Source organism: Heptranchias perlo, chromosome 41 (assembly GCF_035084215.1).
Source record: "Heptranchias perlo isolate sHepPer1 chromosome 41, sHepPer1.hap1, whole genome shotgun sequence".
Lineage (NCBI taxonomy): Eukaryota > Metazoa > Chordata > Chondrichthyes > Hexanchiformes > Hexanchidae > Heptranchias > Heptranchias perlo.
In genome coordinates, this window is record NC_090365.1 from 8,707,915 (window position 1) to 8,729,490 (window position 21,576).

Below are 21,576 nucleotides of genomic sequence, written 5' to 3' on the forward strand. Positions count from 1 at the left end.
TTTGACTCCCTTGCTGATCAAAAATTTGTCTAACTCAGCCTTGAATGTATTCAATGACTCAGCCTCCACAGCTTTTTGGGGTAAAGAATTCCAAAGATTCACGCCCCTCTGGGAGAAGAAATTCCTCCTCATTTCCGTCTTAAATGGGCGACCCCTTATTCTGAGACTATGCCCCCAAGTTTTAGATTCCCCCATGAGGGGTAACATCCTCTCAGCATCTACCCTATCGAGTCCCCTCAGAATCTTGTATGTTTCAATAAGATCTCCTCTCATTCTTCTAAACTCCAATGAGTATAGACCCAACCTGTTCAATCTTTCCTCATAAGACAACCCTTCCATACCCGGAATCAATCTAGTGAACCTTCTCTGAACTGCCTCCAATGCAAGTGTGTCCTTCCTTAAATAAGGGCACCAGAACTGTACGCAGTACTCCAGGTGTGGTCTCACCAGCACCCTGTACAGTTGTACCATGACTTCCCTGCTTTTATACTCCATCCCCCTAGAAATAAAGGCCAATATTCCGTTTGCCTTCCGGATTACCTGCTGCACTTGTATGTTGACTTTTTGTGTTTCATGTACGAGGACACCCAGATCCCTCTGTACCGCAGCATTTTGTAGCATTTCTGTATTCAAATAATATTTTGCTTTTTTATTTTTCCTCCCAAAGTGGATGACTTCACATTTTCCCACATTATATTCCATCTGCCAAATTTTTGCCCATTCACTTAACCTGTCAATATCCCTTTGCAGACACTTTGTGTCCTCATCACAACTTGCTTTTCCACCTATCTTTGTATCAGCAGCAAATTTGGTCACAAGACACTCTGTTCCTTCATCCAAGTCATTGATATATATTGTAAATAGTTGAGGCCCCAGCACTGATCCCTGCGGCACCCCACTAGTTACAGATTGCCATTTTGAAAATGACCCTTTTATCCCAACTCTTTGTTTTCTGTTAGTTAGCCAATCCTCTATCCATGCCAGTATATTACCCCCAACACCATGAGCTCTTATCTTGTGCAGTAATCTTTTATGTGGCACCTTATCGGAAATCCAAATATACTGCATCCATTGGTTCCCCTTTATCCACCCTGCCCGTTACTTCCTCAAAGAACTCTAATAAATTTGTCAGACAGGATTTCCCCTTCATAAAACCATGTTGACTGACTGATTTGTACGTCTTCCCCTCCCCAGGTCAATACAATGACCACACCCCATCTGTCTGAACACGTCGACAGATGGTCACTTCACCTGTATCGGATGGGCCTGTGTCACATGCTGCTCAGACCCCTCCGTCAGCTGGTCAGGAAGTGGTGATGTAATCACTATGGTAACACGCGCTCTTATTTTCATTTGGAATGGGTGAGTTTGCTCATTTGGCTGGTGTTGGGCCCAGCCCATCGTTGGATTTACACAATTCCTGGTGTGTGGATGATTTTCCACATCATTAGACCAGCAGCTTCTCTACTCTGTCATAACCGATGAAGTATTTCAGTTATGCGGAGAGACTAGAGAAGCTAGGATTGTTCTCGGCAGACTAAGGGTTATATTTGTTTCAACAAAAGTCAAGAGAATGGACTCGCTCTGCTCTCCTCACAATGGGAACTGAATCTCACCTGGATTGGGTGTTATTCAGAGACTAATCTTCTAGTCAGGGAATATTGGAGTTAGTGAAACTCTATTCCGCCAGGGCAGTGACTCGGAGAATAAGTCAGCCCAAACAGTTATGAACCCTCAGTCACTGGGCCATTTAAATCATCTTGGATAGTTAGTCAGAGCCCAGCTCACTAGTGCTGAGGAATCACTGACTGAGCCAACCTGGATCCAAGTCAAACCAAAATTCCCAGAGTGGTTGTAAGTTGAGTGAATTTACCATCCTGGATACAAACCAGATCTCAAACCGCAGAATATGGTCTTGACTTATCCAGTCCAAGATTGGTGTAGTTTTATCCAATCCAAGAATGGTACAGCCTTATTCAGGCCAAGAATGGTATTGTTTTATCCAGTCCAACAATGATACAACCTTATTCAGTCCAAGAATGATACAGTCTTACCCAGACCAAGAATGGTGCAGTTTTATCCTGGCCAAGCATGGCAGAGCTCAGGAATAGCATGGGACAGATGATTCAAGCCAAGCTACAACTGTTCCAGGACAGACATGGTTTGTTCATATAGACATATTTAAACACAGCACCATTTAAATTCTTTTGTAGCAACCCCATCGTGTTTTTCATTTATTTAATATAAACTTTACCCTTTTTTTCTACCTAACTTACCTTTTTTTCTCTAAAGATACATCTTAAGCTTTTCATTCGCTCTCTTTTTCCTTTCTCCCTGTTTCTTGTTGGAGGTAGGAGCAAGTTTTGAAAGCTGGGGCCCATAGTTTCCTGTTTTTGTGTCAGCCGTGGCTCAGTGGGCAGCACTCTCACCTCTGAGTCAGAAGCTCGTGGATTCAAGTCCCACACCAGAGACTTGAACAAATAATCCAGGCTGACACTCCCACTGCAGCACTGAAGGAGCGCTGCACAGTCGGAGCTGCCGTCTTTCGGATGAGACGTTAAACCGAGGCCCCGTCTGCCCCCTCAGGGTCTAGACAACTGAAGACACAGTTACCAATGGTGGAGCGAAGGGAGAGGATGCATAAGAGACCAGATTCGGAGAAATGTAGAGTTCGGAGGCTTGTAGGGCTGAAAGAGATTACAGAGATAGGGAGAGGCGAGGGCATGAAGAGATTTATACACAAGGGTTAGAATTAAATGGGAGGCGTGTCTATGTGTGCGTGTCTGTATGTATGCGTATGTCTGAACGTGTCTGTGTGTGCATATGTGTGTGTGCCTATCTGTGTCTGTACTTGTATACGTGTGTGGGTGTGTGTGTCTGTTTATGTGTATGTGTGTGCATCTGTCTGTGTGCGTGTGTGTGTGTGTATGTGTGTGTCTGTTTATGTTATATGTTTGCATCTGTCTGTGCGTGTGTGTGTGTGGTTAAATGTTTTGAGGTTTTCTCTTTAAATTCAGTATGGGGCACGGTGATGATGTTAATCAATGTAATGTAGTTTTTGTGGCTGGTTTAATCTATGAATAGAACATTCATTGTAATTTAACATTGCAGAAAAAATAAATTGCGTGTCTTGTTTAATTTCTTCTTGGAAAATTGTTACTAAGCATTAACTCAGAGCTGACAAGCCCTGGACCAACACCCTACTGAAAGCTTGGCATTAATGTGTATGGATTAAAGCAGACAGATGTTAGCACCTGGCCATGGGAAGGAAAAATGGGCGTCTTACACACTCCATGAATAGAGTCGAAATATCTGAGGGTGAATTTAAAGGAATCAAGGGGTGTTAATATAATTCCTATTTAAGATTGACCATTATTGACAGAGCAGCAATTAACAAGGCACGTAGATCGGCAGCCTAGAGGTTGGAGGAAGTTTACAGAGACTGTAGAGTACTCCAGTCAGTCCGCCTCGTAGTACTGCGTCCAGTTCTGGTCACAAAGAGGACATTGAAGCATTGGAGGCAGTGCAGGGAGGAGAGACGAGACTGATGCCCAGTGTCAGGGGAGTTGTGAGGAAAGGCTGGGGAGTCTGGCGGCCGTTTCGGCCTGGGAACGAGGGGAACTGATCGAGGTTGATAAGGATAATACCTCTGGCCGGAGGAGTGGAGGGGAGATTGTGGAGGCTGTGATGCTATTCACATCATAGGAGCCTGATTTCCATATTAAAAGGGGGGCTATCGCCCGAAACAGGCGGGCGCTTTGGACACCTGGCGGTAGGCCCCTTTCAAAATGGCGCCGGCCGCATCGCCTGGGGCAACGGGGCGGTGAGGCGACTGACACCATTTTGAGGCCGTTACCGTCCCGTTAATGCAGGATATAGGGAGTGAACATCGATCCTACTGGTGACATCGAGGGGTGAACTTGAAACATGTTCCAACGCTGTGCGTAATAATTATTAAAACATGACAGGAATATCATTTAAGAACAGATTCTAAGCTGTTGGTTTATTCGTTACTTTACCCGGAGGATGCGGATTGCTATTCCTGCCTGACTCGTGTGTGGGAAGCAGGGAAAAAACCCGACAACAAATCAACTTGTCGGGGGGGTCTGTGGGAATATCTAGGGTCCGGGCAGTTTCACCTTCTGACCCAGAGAGGTTTATTGACTCACATCCAATGATTAGAACAAAAGAAAGTCTTGCATTTATATAGTGCCTCAGGACATCCCACAGCGCTTTTCAGCCAATGAAGTACGTTTGAGGTATGGCCACTCTTGTAATGTACACAGTGTAACTCATTGGCTGACACAGTCGTGCCAATACTCACTTTGTCCTTTTATTGGTCGATTCTTCTGACTGGTCATTCAGGATTGGTTGTTTTCATTAATCATTGGTAGTTTCGCATTGGTTGCTTCCAAGCTACTTTCCTCCCTATAGGTTCCCTACTTCTCAGTTCTGATTGGTGGCTGTTTAACTGAGCGCCAATCAACAGCTTAATGGCAAAGGTGTACTAGCAAAAGTGCCACACAGCAGGTGCGAAATATTTAATATATAATAGACACTCGCGAATGTCCCGTGACATTGCTCAGAGTTAATCAGATGGTATACTGTTTATTTTAGGAAAAGGGCGTTGGACCATGCAATCACAATGTATTATTCTGCTGGTAAGGTGAGGCAGCGCCCCTTTAAGACCACAACGTTTAATTGTTATCAAATAAGCAGAGCCTCCGGTCAATCAGAGTTTAATTGTTCAGTGAAAGACTGAAACAGGTGAGGTCAATTAGAGTTTAATGGTTGAGTGAAAGACTGAAACAGGTGAGGTCAATTAGAGTTTAATTGTTCAGTGAAAAATGTTGGTGAGGTCATTTAGAGTTTAATTGTTCAGCGAAAGATGGTGCAGGTGATGTCAATAAGAGTTTAATTGCCCTTCAGATTACAAGTCAGAACACAGAATACAATGTTTTGGTTTGCTCATTTTTCATCGGTTACAGATGTTCTGGCTCCTGTGTACCGAAGATATTTTCTGTTGTAGGGGAGCTTTTCTGCATTTTTCAAAAGAATGCTTTCTTTCTTTCTCTTTTAGAAGATTTCTGGAAGAAATTTTTATCTGAGCCACTCAATTGCAAGATATTTGCCTAGAATAAATTTGCTTGCAATGAATTGTGAGAGAGGAAGTGTGACATGATGGACAGGAAATTTGCTCATCAGTTTCAGAATGCAGCTCAGAAGTACCCAGTGTTTGGGAATTGTTTTTGCATCTACAACAAAGTGTGATGCCCATGTGTCTTGATGTCCATATTTGATACGTTACAAGTGATGAGTCCAGCTCCAACAACACTCAAGAAGCTCGACACCATCCAGGACAAAGCAGCCCGCTTGATTGGCACCCCATCCACCACCCTAAACATTCACTCCCTTCACCACCGGCGCACCGTGGCTGCAGTGTGTACCATCCACAGGATGCACTGCAGCAACTCGCCAAGGCTTCTTCGACAGCACCTCCCAAACCCGCGACCTCTATCACCTAGAAGGACAAGGGCAGCAGGCACATGGGAACAACACCACCTGCACGTTCCCCTCCAAGTCACACACCATCCCGACTTGGAAATATATCGCCGTTCCTTCATCGTCGCTGGGTCAAAATCCTGGAACTCCCTTCCTAACAACACTGTGGGAGAACCTTCACCACATGGACTGCAGCGGTTCAAGAAGGCGGCTCACCACCACCTTCTCAAGGGCAATTAGGGATGGGCAATAAATGCTGGCCTTGCCAGTGACGCCCACATCCCATGAACGAATAAAAAAACAAGTGGATCTCCCACCAGCCTGTTCCTGGTAAGTCAGATGGTACACTGCTTTGTAAGGACAGGAGTGTTATATTCACAATGTATTATTCTGCTAAGGTGCAGCTGTGACCCTTTTAGGTCACAAAGTCTAATTGTTTTTAAGTAAATAGAGAGTAAGGTCATTTAGAGTTTAATTGCTGCGTGATCGGGTGACTTTGTACAGTAGAAAGTACTTGTCAGTTTCAGGCTGCAGCTCAGAAGGATGCAGCATGCCTGAAGTGTAAGGTCCACATGTGCTATTTTTGATACACTAATAAATACATAGGTAGATAATTTACTTCATACTTATTCACACTAACATCCATCATTCAATCCAATTAATTGGTCTAATCCTATTGAACTGCAAATATTGCCACACACACAGAATTATCCAACGAAGAGAATATGGAGCGAGCTTGGGAAACACTTCCTGATGGAAGCTGTCAGAGCCCCATGACTCATCAGTCTCCATTTTAAAATTCTCATCCTTGTTTTCAAATCCCTCCATGGCCTCGCCCCCTCCCTATCTCTGTAACCTCCTCCAGCCCCACAACCCACCGAGATCTCTGCGCTCCTCCAACTCTGGCCTCTTGCGCATCCTCCGATTTTCTTGGCTCCAACATTGGCGGCCGTGCCTTCAGCTTGCTGGGCCCTAAGCTCTGGAATTCCCTCCCTAAACCTCTCCGCCTCTCTCTCCTCCTCTAAGGTGCTCCTTAGAACCTACCTCTTTGACCAAGCTTTTGGTCACCTGTCGTAATACCTCCTTACGAGACTCAGTGTCAAAATTTTGTTTGATAATCGCTCCTGTGAAGCACCTTAGGACGTTTTACTATGTTAAAGGCGCTATATAAATGCAAGGCGTTGTTGTTATCATGTGACAGAAAATATGGTGATGAGAACTGACAATGGCAAGAGGAGACCTGCAGATGGCAGCAAGAGCCCTCAATCTGCAACAACGCATAGGAAGGAGGTTGAAAAACACACGACACAGCCCCTTTTATATAATGTTCAGGACAAGACACTCTTATAGCTGGAGTCTCAGACTGTCTGTTTGCAGACGGCGCTATGTTTAATAACTGGAACAAATGCACACGCAGAAGGAAAATGTGCAACAAAAGCTGGGATAGCGGTTAAGGTTGTTTTCTTGTACATTCAACTGGTTGCTATGGGAGACGCTGGCAATTCATTATAAACGTACTGGGAATGTTAGGCCTACCTGCTTCTCCACCACCTGCTAGGAGTAGCCCATTCTTTTCAACACAGCAGCTGCAGCAGACATCAAGACCTGGACTTTTGGCACTGTTTCCATGTCCCTCCTAAACGAGGCCACGCTAGCAGGAAAAATGTGTGACTGAAAAGTCCCTTAATCCCAACACACGCCCGACAACAACGCTAACCATAGCCTCAGGGAGCAGGAGTTAAGGGGCATGCTTCAGTCTGAAGAGAGAATAACAGCTCCTCCAGCTGAGGATGTGCGATTAGGGGCCGACTTAAACTGCTCAATTCAGAGGAACCGTTTCATTTCAGAATACGGCCTGACGATGCCTCCCACGGGCAAAAGAGACGGAGGCGACAGGGGGAAAGCACTTTTTACGCAGCGAGTTGTTGTGATTTGGAATGCGCTGCCTGAAAGGGCGGTGGAAGCAGATTCAATAGTAACTTTCAAAAGGAGAATTGGATAAATGCTCGAAGTGGAAAAAATCTGCAGGGTGATGGTGAAAGAGCAGGGGAGTGGGACTAATTGGACAGCTCTTTCAAAGAGCCAGCACAGGCACGATGGGCCGAATGGCCTCCTTCTGTGCCGTATGATTTTGTGATTCGATGTTGGACGTATTCCTGGAGGTTTCATCCCGTGACCCGGCCTGGTCCAACTGTTCCCCATCTCCCATATTTATGTAACTAACAAACGAAAGTGTTCAAAAAAAAATGAAAAAAGCACAATTTTCCGAATGCCCCTATGATTTTTCTTCCGGGTATTGCTGGCAACGGTGTCCAGGAGATTAGTCTTTAATTTCTGGAGACTCCAGGACAATCCTGGAGAGTTGGCAACCCTACTCCCATATTGTCCCGAAGGCACCTTCAACACTTTAGCATTCATTGGCTGACAATTCATGAACAGCTCTTGGAAGATTAAGATGCTCATATTTTATTTGGGATAAAAGTTCCTATTTAGTGTCTGAGACCTGGATATGCCTCGACAACGCGTGGCCCTTTCCAATCATTAGAGGGAGTGATACATTGGAAGGAAATGTTAATGGGCAACTTCATTCAGAAAAGCCACGGGAAGGGATGATATGGGAAACAATAACACCACATTGAACCAGTAAGGTGCACTTTTCTGCAGTGCATTGATGGGGCAGTGTAGAGGGAGCTTTACTCTGTATCTAACCCGTGCTGTACCTGCCCTGGGAGTGATTGATGGGACAGTGTAGAGGGAGCTTTACTCTGTATCTATCCCGTGCTGTACCTGCCCTGGGAGTGTTTGATGGGACAGTGTAGAGGGAGCTTTACTCTGTATTTAACCCGTGCTGTACCTGCCCTGGGAGTGTTTGATGGGGCAGTGTAGAGGGAGCTTTACTCTGTATCTAACCCATGCTGTACCTGCCCTGGGAGTGTTTGATGGGACAGTGTAGAGGGAGCTTTACTCTGTATCTAACCCGTGCTGTACCTGCCCTGGGAGTGTTTGATGGGACAGTGTAGAGGGAGCTTTACTCTGTATCTAACCCGTGCTGTACCTGCCCTGGGAGTGTTTGATGGGACAGTGTAGAGGGAGCTTTACTCTGTATCTAACCCGTGCTGTACCTGCCCTGGGAGTGTTTGATGGGACAGTGTAGAGGGAGCTTTACTCTGTATCTAACCCTGTACCTGCCCTGGGAGTGATTGATGGGACAGTGTAGAGGGAGCTTTACTCTGTATCTAACCCGTGCTGTACCTGCCCTGGGAGTGTTTGATGGGACAGTGTAGAGGGAGCTTTACTCTGTATCTAACCCGTGCTGTACCTGCCCTGGGAGTGTTTGATGGGACAGTGTAGAGGGAGCTTTACTCTGTATCTAACCCGTGCTGTACCTGCCCTGGGAGTGTTTGATGGGACAGTGTAGAGGGAACTCATCTACCTCCTCACCCCTTTAGTGACTCCAATGGCTCCCTGTGACCCCGAAACACTTCTTACTGCGTTTGTTGGCTTTGCCTCACAGTTTACAACCCCGTGCCCAGTGCAGTCGGCCGGGTAACTGACTGCTGGGCCTCTGCTCCTTACCCTCTTCAAGTGGCTGCTGGGAGTTGTGAGAGTGACTGGCTGACTCCTCCTGGGGAGGAGGGAAGCAACTCACTCTGTTCATTGGGGGGTGAGGGGAGGGGGGAATGTTAAAAGGGCCATTCTGCAATGGGGTCTGAAAGTAACTGGCTAACACAGTGCACCGGCAGAGGTTCAACAGGACCTGAGGACTGGAAAACATAAACAAAAAACTTGCATTTATACAGCGCCTTTCACGACTCAAGGTGTCCAAAGTGCTTTTGAAGTGTGGTCACTGTTGTAATTTAGGGAAACACAGCAGCCAATTTGCGCACAGCAAGATCCCACCAACGGCAAAGTGATAATTACCAGATAATCTGTTTTTTTTACTGATGTTGGTTGAGGGATAAATATTGGCCAGGACACTGGGGAGAACTCCACTGGTCTTCTTCGAAATAGTGGCCATTGGATCTTTTACGTCCACCTGAGAGGGCAGACGGAGCCTCGGTTTAACGTCTCATCCGAAAGACGGCACCTCCGACAGTGCAGCACTCCCTCAGTGCCGCGCTGGGAGCGTCAGCCTCGTTTATGTGTTCAAGTCTCTGGAGTGGGGCTTGAGCCCGCAATTTTCTGACTCTGAGGCGCGAGTGCTAACCACTGAGCCACGGCTGACTGGGTGAATCAAATGGAATGAAAGGGAGTCACTGACGAGGCCGAGGGAGGGAATGGAGGAGCCCAGCTCAGGAGGGATGGAAAGCGAGGTAGATAAGCCCATGCTGCTTTTTACATTCGTTGCTTCCTCGGTTTACTCAGGCTATACACACAAACTCTCCCACTGGCTTCACATTATCGACCTCAGTCCTTATTTTTGATTTTCCACTATGATGTAATCCTTTGTGGCTAGTGAGATAATACAGGCTGTTGGAGAGCTGGAAGGAGTTGGAAAGATTTGTTTGTTGCCCTGACGTGTGGTAGCAGAGTGGGTGGCGTTGGTATTTTGGCCTTGGTCCAAAAGCATTTAGTGGTTTGCATCACTGTCTCTGCGAACACAGTCGCTGTTATTCCTCCTGCAGCCATGTGAAGCAGTCGAGGGGAAGGCAGTCACACTTCTGCGAGTCGCACATAACACGGGACCAACGCAGATGTTAACCGCAGGTCTGAGCACCCCATTGACCCGTGAAGAGTGGCCACAGTTCATGCTGAAATGGTTCTTGTATATAGGGCAGGCTGACCAGATACCAGGCTGTTCCTACCCTATCACGGTCTCCAGCGACCCATTTAATCTCCTTCCACAGCCCATGTACACTCCACCCTATCATGGACTCCACTCCACCCATCTAACATCCTGAGAGGACAGCCCCAGATTCCCAAAACAATCGAGCAAATCTCCAGAATATTCATCCATCCTCACACCCCCGTGGATGAATCTCCGGGAATCAGGATTCCTTGACTATAGAACACCTCGGAAACAGCAACATTGACCAACTTGTATGAGGAGAAGGACTAAAGCACGAGGAACAGGCGCAGCAGCGCCAACCCCCTACTGAATGAACAGGTTAAGAATCCTCAAGCAGTAGGACTGGAACAGACGCCCATCACACACTCCATGGGATGGGGTTGGGAGGAGTAGAAAGAAAAACTTGCATTTATATAGCGCCTTTCACAACCTCAGGACGTCTCAAAGCGCTTTACAGCCAGTGAAGCACTTTTGAAGTGTAGTCACTGTTGTGATGTAGGAAACGAGGCAGCCAATTTGCGCACAGCAAGATCCCATAAACAGCAATGAGATAAATGGCCAGATCATCTGTTTCAGTGATGCTGGTTGAGGGATAAATATTGGCCAGGAGACCGGGGAGGACTCCCCTGCTCTTCTTTGAAATAGTGCCATGGGATCTTTTACATCCACTCGAGAGGGCAGACGGGGCCTCGGTTTAACATCTCCTCTGAAGGATGGCGCCTCTGACAGTGCAGCACTCCCTCAGTACTGCACTGAAGTGACAGCCTTGATTATGTGCTGAAAGTCTCTGGTATGCGGACTCCAAACCCACCACCTTCTGACTCAGAGGCGAGAGTGTTACCCACCGAGCCACGGCTGACACCTACGATAGTAGTGAAAATAATATTGGATTAGGCAAAGGGCCTAATGCCTGTTCCAGGCGTGTGGCCTGAATGCCTCCAATATGGCGGGAGCCACAATTCCGGCGTGGAATGAGAGCACGCATGCCGACCGCCATTTTTGAACCTTAGGCGACCATTACACACATGTAAAACAGACGCGACGTGATCCAATTTCTAGGCTATGGGAACAGGAGGAGGACACTCAGCCCCTCGAGCCTGTTCCGCCATTCAATCAGAAATGTCACCCGTTTACCCACCTTCGTTCCAACAATTCGTTGACCGTCCCATCGCTTCATGGTCACTTTTACCAGTACCAGCTTTTTATTTTAAACTGCCATGGTGGGATTTGAGCTCAAATTCTTTGGATTATTGTCCAGTAACATACACTAGAATTACATTGAATTTACCGCACAGAAACAGGCCTTTCGGCCCATCTGGTCTATGCCGATGTTTATGCTTCACACGAGCCTCCTCCCTCCCTACTTCATCTCACCCTATCAGCATATCCTTCTATTCCTTTCTCCCTCTTGTGTTTATCCAGCTTCCCCTTAAATGCATCTATGCTATTCGCCTCAATTACTCCATGTGGTAGTGAGTTCCACATTCTAACCACTCTCTGGGTAAAGAAGTTTCTCCTGAATTCCTAATTGGATTTATTAGTGACTATCTTATATTTACGGCCCCTGGTTTTGGTCTCCCCCACAAGTGGAAACGTCTTCTCTGTGCGTCTGCCCTATCAAACCCCATCATAATTTTAAAGACCTCTATCGAGTCTTCCCTCAGTCTTCTCTTTTCTAGAGCAAAGAGGCCCAGCCTGTTCAGTCTGTATTACTGTTTCAATGTGGCAATCTGGTTTGTATTATTGAGTTTCAATTTGTCTGTTCCCTCAAGAAGATCTTGAGAATTGAAAGTCCTAATGATTCAGGGACGGTCAGAAGAGATTGACCACGGGAGCTGTTTAAATGGCTGGGTTAGCCAGTCAGGGCTGGGAGTGGAAACTTGGGAGCACTGGGCCTGTTGGTGAGCAATGTAATGCTCATCCCCTCGACCTGCTTGTACTTGAACAGACTGGAAAAAAATAGACCAACTTACATCAGAGAGGCTTGCTCATGCAGCCTGAGGCCGTGGGAGCATTAATTGTGACACAGAATCCACACAGCCGAACCTACCCAGGTTCCCCTCACTGCAGATCATTAGAGGTTTTACAAGCTTCTTTCCTCCCAACCACCACCTGCTGCCTGTCGGTGACAGGAGCCCAAGAAATATATTTACAGTAGGTAAAAGTGGCCCACCACCAGCAAAAAGTTGTCAGAATTCAGTTCTGGAGGGATGAAAATAGCCCACAGTAAAGGACCAAAAGTTAACCAGCAGTCTAAAGGGGCAGACCAGCAACGAACCCCGACGGAGAGGACGAGCCCTTTAAATCCCGTTCCCGCAGGGTCCTTGCTGGGGTTAGCGCCACGAGTTGCTGGGCGGGTTTCTCGCGAGGCGATTCGGGCGCTGGGGCAGCCCAATTTCACGAGAGGCTCCCACAAGCGAAGGACCCTTCATTTGAATATTATAATGAGGCTTTTAAATGGTTGATGGGCCCCGCACGATGGACGCCTACTGAGCAGCCCTTTCCAATATGGCGGGCGACGCTGGCATTCCTGGCGAGCGATGAGCGCGCGCACGCTTCCCGCGGTATTGGACCCTTAGGCGGCCGTTTTACGTCTGTAAAATGGGCGCCGCCCGATTCAATTGCCCGGCCAGTGTTGTTTAGAAACGGGCTCGATGACGGAGCTGCGATGGGGGTAGGGGTGGTCCTCGAATCGATAACCAGCTGCTGATTGCTGTTTACTGGGCCGTTCCTACCAATGGTTGTTTGTCCCTAGTGTCACCAACAGCCCCGTCAGGGCCTTGTCTGTGGGGATTGGTTCTATAAGGGGCACCTTACAATTGTCCCACGAGCTCTGTCATTACTGTAACCATGTGTCGTCAAGGCGAGCAACCACAAGCCGCTCTGAAACACGCAGCAGGCTGGGCAGAGATTTGTTGTGTTCTGTCTAGCTTTTAAAAGAAGAAAGAGCGAACTTTCGTCCATACTGCGCCTTTCGCAATCTCACGACGTTCAAAACTGAGATTGATAGATTTTTGTTCGGCAAGGGTATTAAGGGTTACGGAACCAAGGCGGTTAGATGGAGTTAAGATACAGATCAGCCGTGATCTAATTGGATCGTGGAACAGGCTCGAGGGGCTGAATGGCCTCCTCCTGCTCCTATGTTTACAGCCAGTGAAGTACTTTTGAAGTGTAGTCCCTGTTGTATTGTAGGAAACGCGGCAGCCAATTTGCGCACAGCAAGATCCCACAAACAGCAATGTGATAGTGACCAGATAACCTGTTCTAGCGATGTTGGTTGAGGGGTAAATATTGGCCGGGACAGTCGCATCAAACTGCTACAAAGACTAAAAACTCACCGGGTATTCACTGCTGTGTTGGGAAGCTGCTTCACCTCAACTCTAGACGTGTTTGAGGTCCCATCCACCAATACACATTGTGTGATTATTTCCAATTGTATCACATTATGGGAATAATCTCAAATATGGAAGAAATCAGGCAGACATGATTGAGATTGGAAGGAAGAGGAAGTCAACTCTTTTCTTACTAATGTGAGGTTCATGCACAGTGCTGGCACCAAGAGATCTCGACAGGTTTAGTCATCACCCGGAGGGCCCAAAAGACCAAAGTCAGAGGCTTTCTCGTGACTGAATCACTGGAGTTGGCTGTTCTATTTGAAAGGCGTTCAGTTGTTGACCCCGTTGAGGTCTCACCGAGGTTGGTCTGCAGGACTTGGTCCATCTCTCACCACTGCGCTGAGTGTATCCATATAGGGTATCGGATCTGACCGAGACTCATAGCAAGGCTGAATACTGACATCCCAGCAAAAACCAAACCAAACCCAGTGGGGTCAGCCACAGGTCAGGCTCGTTTTTAATCTTTCATTTCTCTTCTTTTTGATAGAGTAGATAGAGAGAAACCGTTTCCGCTTTCAGGAGGGTCAGTGACCAGAGGACACAGATTTTAAATAATTGGCAAAAAAAGCCAAAGTGGGGAGATGAGGAGAAATTGCTTTTTACACAGTGAGTTGTTACGATCTGGAATGCGCTGCCTGGAAGGGCAGTGGAAGTAGATTAAATAGTAACTTTCAAAAGGGAATTGGATAAATACTTAAAAAGTAAACATTTTCAGGGCTCTGGGGGAAAGGGCAGGGGAGTGGGCTTTTCAGTGCAGCCGGCACAGGCACGATGGGCCGAATGGTTCTATGAATCTGACTATCTTCTCTGCCTTTCATCTCTACTCGTGCGCTTATTGAAATATGTGTGTTATGTACACTGTACGTGTGTGTGTGTTGTGTACACTGTACGTGTGTGTGTGTTGTGTACACTGTACGTGTGTGTGTGTTGTGTACACTGTACGTGTGTGTGTGTTGTGTACACTGTACGTGTGTGTGTGTTGTGTACACTGTACGTGTGTGTGTGTTGTGTACAAGATAAGGGTTAGAAAAATCACCTCAGATAGAGGAAAAATACATAACAACTGGAAGAGAGATCGAATACCTGTAACGAGGTCTCTCTCTCTCTATGTGTTTCTCTCTTTCTCTGTCTCTCTCTCTCTGTCTCTCCGTCTCTCTCTCTCTCTGTCTCTCTCTCTCTCTCTGTCTCTCTCTCTCTCTGTCTCTCTGTCTCACTCTCTCTCTCGCTCCTCTCTCTGTGTCTCTCTCTCTTTCTCTGTCTCTCTCTCTCTGTCTCTCTGTCTCACTCTCTCTCTCTCTCTCTCTCTCTGTCTCTCTGTCTCACTCTCTCTCTCTCTCTCTCTCTCTGTCTCTCTCTCTTTCTCTCTGTCTCTCTCTCTGTTTCTGTCTCTCTCTGTCTGTCTGTCTGTCTGTGTTGCAATGTCTTGTTTCTCTTCAAAAGGGAAAGAGTTCAAAAAGAAGCTTTAAGAAAGAGGAGTGAGAGACCAAGAGAGGAGAGAGCGAGACTAATAATGAGAGGAGAAAGAAATGTGGAGTGACAGATAGAGTGAGGGAGAGATAACGGGAGACAAGCTCTTATCCTCTTTTACTGAGAAATGGATGAGACCTCAGTGGGGTCAATGACTGAAATTCTTTCAAATAGAGCAGCCAACTCCAGTGATTCAGTCACAAGAAAACCTCTGACTTTGGTCTTTTGGCCCTTCTAGATGACGACTAAACCTGTCGAGATCAGTTGTACGATTTTCACTGTCATTTACAAATTGCTAACAAAATCACAAGAGCCCATGGTTTCGAAACATGCATTTCCTTGTCAGCAGGAATGAAAAAGGATTCACAATGCACCTGTATTAATCATAGAATCATAGAACATTACGGCACAGAAGGAGGCCATTTGGCCCATTGTGTCCGTGCTGGCCGAGAAAGAGCTATCCAGCTTAATCTCACTTTCCAGCTCTTGGTCCGTAGCCCTGTGGGTTACGGCACTTCAAGTGCACATCCAAGTACTTTTTAAATGAGTTGAGGGTTTCTGCCTCTACCACCCTTTAAAGGCAGTGAGTTCCAGACCCCCACCACCCTCTGGGTGAAAAATTTTCTCCTCAACTCCCCTCTAATCCTTCTACCAATTATTTTAAATCTATGCCCCCTGGTCACTGACCCCTCTGCTAAGGGAAATAGGTCCTCCCAATCTATCTAGTCCCATCATAATTTTCTATACCTCAATTAAATCTCCCCTCAGCCTCCTTTGTTCCAAAGAAAACAACCCCAGCCTTTTCAATCTTTCCTCATAGCTAAAATTTTCCCGCCCTGGCAACATCCTCGTAAATCTCCTCTGTACCCTCTCGAGTGCAATCACATCTTTCCTGTAATGTGGTGACCAGAACTGCATGCAGGACTCAAGCTGTGACCTAACTAGTGTTTTATACAGTTCTAGCATAACCTCCCTGCTCTTATATTCTATGCCTCGGCTAATAAAGGAATGCATTCCATATGCCTTTTTAACCACCTTATCTACCTGTCCTGTTACCTTCAGGGATCTGTGGACATGCACTCCAAGGTGCCTTTGTTCCTCTACACCTCTCAGTATCCTCCCATTTATTGTGTACTCCCTTGCCTTGTTTGCCCTCCCCAAATGCTCACACTTCTCTGGATTGAATTCCATTTGCAACTTTTATGGTCCATCAACTTCCCTCAAACAGCTATCAAGCCACTAAACCAATATACAGATCCCAAAAGTTGGGAATGCATCTTTGGAGTGTTCAATGCTTGTGAAGAATTACTCGTAAATGTTAGACAAAGTGTGTTTTAGTGACCAGATCTTTGTGGGGAGCGCGCCCCCAAATACGATACGAAGGCAATTGAAGTGCCAGCCATGGCTCAGTGGGTAACAATCTCGCCTCCCGGTCAGCAGATCGTGGGTTCCAGTCCCACTCCAGAGACTTGAGCACAAAATCTAGGCTGACGCTCCAGTGTAGTACTGAGGGAGCGCTGCACTATCGGAGATGCCGCCTTACAGCTGAAACATTAAACCAAACCCTCTCAGGTGTGCGTAAAAGGTCCCATGGCACTATTTAGAAGAGACCGAAGAGGGTGCCAGAAATATAATTACATGGGACCAATCATTAAAAAAAAGTAACAATAATAATAAAATAGTGTCAACAAAAAAAAAACAATCTCAAGAGGATTAAGGGCCCATTAAATTTCCTTTCAACTAAATAAACACGTAAATAAAGTTGGGCCCTTTAACAAGGAGCTGTCTGTGATTCACCAGGTTCACTGATTCGACGATTCGTCTGTCTGCCGCCTTACTTTGTGCTTCTTCCCTCCCGGCCCCAGCCTTCTCTGACCTGTGAGTCAGCAGGTAGGAGGTACCAGTCTACCCAGATAATGGGAGCTGGACTCACCGCAGTGTCTTGGCGCAAGGCTGAATCAACCGCTGCCCACGCCGATCAGGCTGGCTCCAATCAGCCAGTCACAAGGAGGTCAAGACGTTCGGTTCTGTGGTCACGAGCTACTGAGTGTGTAGAGATGCTCAGTTCCGGACACCACACCTCAGGAAAGGGATATTGGCCTTGGAGGGGGTGCAGCGCAGATTCAAACAGGGTGCATCGACTAGGCTTGTATTCCCTTGAAGATAGAAGATTAATGGATGATCTAATTGATGATGGTTAAAGGATTTGATAGGGTAGATAGAGAGAAACTATTTCCTCTGGTGGAGGGAGTCCAGAACAAGGGCGGCATAACCTTAAAATTAGAGCCAGGCCGTTCAGGGGTGATGTCAGGAAGCACTTCTTCACACAAAGGGGAGTGGGAATCTGGAACTTCCTCCCCCAAAAACTGTTGAGGCTGGGGGTCAATTGAAAATGTCAAAACTGAGATTGGTAGATTTTTGTCAGGCAAGGGTTACAGAACCAAGGTGGGTAAGTGGAGTTAAGATACAGATCAGCTGTGATTTAATTGAATGGCGGAACAGGATTGAGGGGCTGAATGGCCTCTTGTTCTATGTCCCTAGAGGTGGTGAGCAGCCCTGAGCTTGACCTTATGTTCGCCTCAGTTGGTAACTGTCGGGCACTGAGAGAGAGATCAGCAATATCTATTAATATCGGTATAATATAAAAGCAAGTCCTTTCCTTTCCATTATGTTTAGTGCAAACGTACCCGTGGAATTGGCACAGTAGAGGCCCGCCAACATCAACAAAACAGATTATCTGCTCATTATCTCATTGCTGTTTGTGTGATCTTGCTGTGCGCAAATCTGTTTGCCGCGTTTCCTACATTACAACAAAACCAACCCAACAACATTTTGAAATGACTTGCTTCACGTGCTTTCAGAGCGTCCCTGGTGGTCGCTCAGTTTTTCGTTCCGAGTGTTTTCTCACGCCCGTGCGCATACACAGAAAGGACTTACTGATTTAAAAAAAAATTCCCTTCCTGTCCCAAAGGGCGGGCTCCAGCGAGGACCCCGCCTCCCCACAGTCGCTCAACCTCCTTTACTACCTCACTGAGGTCTGGAACACTTGAGAGGAGAGGATTTGTATTTCTAGCGCGCCTGTCTCCACCTCAGGACGTCCCAAAGCACTTAACGGCCAATGGAGCACTTTTGAAGTGTGGTCGCTGTTGTAATGTAGGAAACGCAGCAGCCAATTTGCGCACAGCAAGATCCCACAAACAGCAATCTGATAATCACCAGATAATCTGCTTTATTGATCTTGGTTGAGGGATAAATATTGGCCGGGACACCGAGGAGAACTCCCCTGTTCTTCTTTGAATAGTGGCCGTGGGACCTTTTATATCCACCTGAGAGGGCCTTAGTTTAACATCTCATCCGAAAGACGGCACCTCCGACAGCGCAGCACTCCCTCAGTACTGCACTGGGAGTGTCAGCCTGGATTAGGTGCTTAAGTTTCTGGAGGTGGGCTTGAATCCACGACCTTCGGTGAGAGTGATGCCACAGCAAGGTCCCAGGTCTGTGCTGAATTGGCAGGCCTCTGCTGTGCCAATGCTATGGGTACATTTGCACCTGTTGGTGGGGGCCAGGTGTTGGCTCTAACACCAGCCAGGCTCTGCTGTGTCACCTCTCCCTGAACCCCTCCACTCAGCTCAGAAACCCGATGGTCAGATCCCCACACCGGCCTCTGTCGGCCAGGCTGGTGACATTGTTAATGGAGCCTTGAGCACTGGCTGATCCATTGGGAGACTGGCCCCCTGGAGACTGGCCTCCTGGAGACTGTCTCCCCCCGACCCCCCCGGAGACTGACCTCCCCCCCTGGAGACTGAACCCCCTCGCTCCCGGAAACTGACCCCCTCCTGGAGACTGCCCCCCCCCCCCCACTGAGACTGAGCCCCTGGAAACTGACCCCCCCCCCCCCCCCCCCAGAGACTGACCCCCCCCTGAAGACTGATCTTGTGCTGACTGACCCTATAGGGGTTGAGTGTGGATATGCCCATCCCACCCAATTAGCAAGGAGGGGAAGTGAGGGCCCGCATGGCCTACTCCTATTTCTTATGTTCTTATTTGCTGCCATAGGAACAGGAGTAGGCCATTCATCCCCTCGAGCCTGTTCCGCCATTCAATTAGGTCATGGCTGATCTGCACCTCAACTCCATGGATTATGAGTCCAGACCTCTGGATTACTGCTCCAGTTTAAATAAACCTAATTACGCTTCTTGGGAATTTAATTTTTGCCGTGTCCTATTTTTAGCAGATCGGTCGGCGCATTGGTGTCAACTTCCTGAATGCTATGTTAACAGTCATTTGCCTTTTATTGACAATATCCACAGCACTAAACTGACAGCTTTCGTCATTCTATCAAGCTCCTTTCTTTGCACAATCACTAACATCTGCGTGACTATAAGTTTGGCCTCCTGTTCCTCCTTGTCCTCTTCAACCCCTCCACTCCCTGGGAAATGACTGAGCGTTCCGTTCTCTGCCGCAGACTCTCTGTAATCTACCTCTGTGGCACTGCTCTCCTGGCAGTTCCAGTCCTATGTTTCCTTACTCAGTCACTGCATCTCCTTAAAACGCTACTCCTCCTGGGTACACGTTAACCTGCGGTCGGCAGCACTCTGCCCTTGGTCCCCTCCTAGTCACCATGTATTCATTACGGGTACGGTCATGTAGTGGCTATGTTACTGGACCAATAATCCAATGGAGTTGAGGTGCAGATCAGCCATGACCTAATTGAATGGCGGAACAGGCTCGAGGGGATGAATGGCCTACTCCTGTTCCTATGGCAGCAAATAAGAACATAAGAAATAGGAGCAGGAGTAGGCCAATGCGGCCCCTCGAGCCTGCTCCGCCATTCAATAAGATCATGTCTGATCTTCGACCTCAACTCCACTTTCCTGCCCGATCCCTTCATTCCCTTAGAGTCCAAAAATCTATCGATCTCAGCCTTGAATATACTCAACGACTGAGCATCCACAGCCCTCTGGGGTAGAGAATTCCAAACATTCACCACCCTCTGAGTGAAGAAATTCCTCCTCATCTCAGTCCTAAATGTCCGACCCTTTATCCTGAGACTATGCCCCCTAGTTCTAGACTCTCCAGCCAGGGGAAACATCTTCTCAGAATCTACCCTGTCAAGCCCCTTATATGTTTCAATGAGATCACCTCTCGTTTTTCTGAACTCCAGAGAGTATTGGGCCATTCTACTCAATCTCTCCTCATAGGACAACCCTCTCATCCCAGAAAAGAGCTCAATTGGCCGAAGCCATCGGTACGCTGGGTGAGGAGGGGATGCCTATGATTGGCGGTATCCCTTGGCAACTAGCCAGGTTCAATGCTGGGATGGTGGAAGGCATTACTGGTTTAAAAATAAACACAAGAGAATCACATCCTGAGGATGAGAACTCAAGTTGAGTTGAAGACTGATCAGAGACGTTTCTCGAGTAGCCCATGTTGGCTTGCCATGGTCCCTTTGCCCGCTATAAATTCGAAGCTGCCTCCACACCAAATACTATGCCAGGTTAGTGCTAAAACAGGGTGTGTTACATGTCAGGCATTGCCTGGGCAGGCCCACAGGTCCATGGCCTAACATTGCTGGCATTCTTCACATTCCTGTCTGCCAAACAATGAAATCCTAATAAATGTAACTGCTCCTTCTCCACTGCTCTCGCAGTTTTTTGTGAGTTGTGAACCTTGAACCTACATTACAAGTTATGCTACAGTTGTAAAAAGCTCTGGTCAGACCCCATCTGGAGATACTGCGTTCAGTTCTGGGCACCGCACTTCAGAAAGGATATATCGGCCTTGGAGGGGGTGCAGCACAGATTCACCAGAATGAAACCGGGACTGAAAGGGTTAAATTATGAGGACAGGTTGCATAAACTTGTCTTTTATTCCCTTGAGTTTAGGAGATTAAGAGGTGATCTAATTGAACTGTTTCGGATGATTAAAGGTGTTGATAGGGTAGATAGAGAGAAACTATTTCCTCTGGTGGAGGAGTCCAGAACAAGGGGGGCATAACCTTAAAATTAGAGCTAGGCCGTTCAGGGGTGATGTCAGGAAGCACTTCTTCACACAAAGGGTAGTGGAAATCTGGAACTCTCTCCCCCTGGGCTGGGGGTCAATTGAAAATGTCAAAACTGTGATCGATGGATTTTTGTTGGGTGAGGGTATTAAGGGATATAGAACTAAGGCGGGTAAATGGAGTTAAGATACAGATCAGTCAGGATCTAATTGAATGGCGGAACAGGCTCGAGGGGCTGAATGGCCTACTCCTGTTCCTATTACAACCTGTGATTACACTCCAAAGTACCTCTTTAGCTGTAAAGTGATTTGGGACAACCTGAGGTTGTGAAAGGCGCTATATAAATGCAAGTCTTTCTTTCTTTCTGGACGGGTACAGTGGAATTTCAGGAGCGAGGGAGAGTCTGTCCAAACTTAGAAGAT